This window comes from Echinops telfairi, unplaced genomic scaffold (assembly GCF_000313985.2).
Source record: "Echinops telfairi isolate 266 unplaced genomic scaffold, ASM31398v2 ScPeMD7_17;HRSCAF=63, whole genome shotgun sequence".
NCBI lineage: Eukaryota > Metazoa > Chordata > Mammalia > Afrosoricida > Tenrecidae > Echinops > Echinops telfairi.
The window spans coordinates 5742928-5745353 of NW_022103914.1; positions in this window are offsets into that span (position 1 = coordinate 5742928).

Consider the following 2426-nt stretch of genomic DNA (forward strand, 5'->3'; position numbering starts at 1 on the left):
CTCCCTATTACCTGTGAGGCAACAAATTCCTGTTGTTTAAAGTCATCCACTTGTGGTATTTGTGTTATGGAAGCATTAGGAAACGGAGACAATAGGTGTGTGCCATTTCCATCTAGCACAGGCTTAAGTACATCAATGGGTATGCACAATCCACCTGTTGAAAGACTTCTAAGCTGATTCCTGGTTTGGGATATTATAATTAAGTGCTCTAAGCATTTGTGTATAGTTTTTTGTATAAACATAAAATTTCATTTCTCTAGCACAGTTGTCCAAGAGCATGTTTGCTGGGTCATATTTTGTAAGAAACTGCCAAACCGTGTTCCAGAGTGGCTTTTCCACTGTCCTTCACTACTGGTAATCCATGAGTGATCCAGTTTCCCCACATCTTTGTCAGCACTTGGTGTTGTCACTTTTCGTTTAGCCACACTGTCGCCATAAGACAGAATTGACTCGACTGCAGTGAGCTTACTTATGGAGTTTGAGTTTTGACAAGTGTGTAAAAGACACATGTATTTTTTTGTTTTATTTTTATCTAGATTTTTCAAGAGAGATTTAAAAAACGTCAAAGGTCAATCTGATTTGTGGCCAGGGTTATGGACCACTAGTCTCAGAAAATACAAAGGCTGAAAGAAACATCATACTTTAAAGAAACAGCTGTATCCAGTGGTGTGAATTTGTTAGTCAATGAAAAGAACATCTCTGAGGTATAAGCAAGCACTAACCCTGGAAAATAACCATGTTTGGGAAAATAATTTTTAAAACTTGAACATTCAAAATGGATTAAAAAGATTGGATTGTATTTTTTAAAACTTGAACATTCAAAATGGATTGTAAAGATATTCTAGACCAGAAGAATTTTTTCAAACCGTTTTATTAGAAGCTAATCCAGACATCATACTATTCCATAGTCAATCATATCAAGCGATGTTGTATAATCATTACCACAATCAATTTCAAAACATTTTATTCTTTCTTGTACTTCTTGATATCTGCTCCCCCAGAATTTTTAAATATCTAATCAGAATCAACTTGATGGCAGCCACCCCCACCACTAAATGATATATTGTGACCTAGAACCACGGAAGAGCTCTTTACTCACAAGAAGGAAAAGAAAGAAGAAATAAAACAAGTCGATAAGGAGATGTATAAATTGTCCAATTCACTTAGAATGGGGGGAAATGCAGAAAAACTTCAGGCAGTAACTAAGTTAATTGATCAAATGAAGCTGCTACAACCTCTGCCCACCCAGGACAGTTGTGCATGGTGTCTCTACTCTAGGAAGAGCTAACAATCCCGGGGGCAAAGTGTGAAGGGGAACTTTTGAAAATTCTGAGAGGCAAAAAAGGACAGTCTCAGGAACAGCAGAAACCTCATTTCGAAAAAAGAAGAAAGCGAAGAGGAAGGGGTTTAAGGGAAATAAAGAGGGAAGTGTCGACCCAGGCCTTAGTCTCTGCCTTACTTTGAACAGACCCCACGTCATGCAGGCCTCTCCAGGGTCATCTGTTGAATTCAACCAGAGTCCTGACTCAGCAGAAGTCAAATGCTGCTGTGGAGAGCTGATGTTACACATGACACTAGGCTGGCTGGTCAGGTCCAGTCACGGCAGATACGGTAGGTCTTAGCAGCCAAACCAGCTTCCCCTCCTGGGCTCCCTGCCTAGATTTATGGCATCGGGATCCACCCAGTCACGGAAACAACAGTACCTCCTATTGATAATGGGACTAACTTTTCTACCTGTCTATCTTCAGGGTTCATGGTGAACAACAATTCCTTCTGTACCCCTTTCATACCAAACCACGGGATCCAACCTGGCTACCTCCTCACTTTGACCTGTAACATCACTATTCAGCTGCCAGCCTCTCCTGGAGATGCTAAAGGGCACACAAGACTTGCGTTCAGTGTCGGGCTGCAGGTCACAGGGTGGTCAGTTCAAACCCACCAGCGGCTCTGAGGCTGTCTTCCCCCGGAAAGATTTACAGTCTCAGAAACCCTAAGGGGTCAGTTCTACCACGGCCTCTCTAGGGTTCCTAAGAGCTGGAATCCACCAGATGGTAGGGTGTTGTCTGCAAACCCATACACTCCAGCTTGAGCATTATATATTTTAAGATTTCCTGGATTAATTTATTAATAATTATACTAAAATTCTTTTTGGCCCAGAGCTGCTTATGTTAAAAGCTAACATGCAAGACGCATGCCTTACCTTTATAGCTCGTGTGTAACTATAAGATCTGTGTCAGATATAAATCCAGCTACAGCTAATAAAATGAAAATTGACATCATGAATTTACTACAAGGGCTTGTGTTGCTTTGCTGAAACTAGGTCACTTCTAGCATCTTGGATTCAGCACTAATTGCTTTAGAGCAGGTTTCTTTTGCATTGGGCAAATTGCTACAACCTGGGCAGAGCAAGTGACTCAATTAAAAAC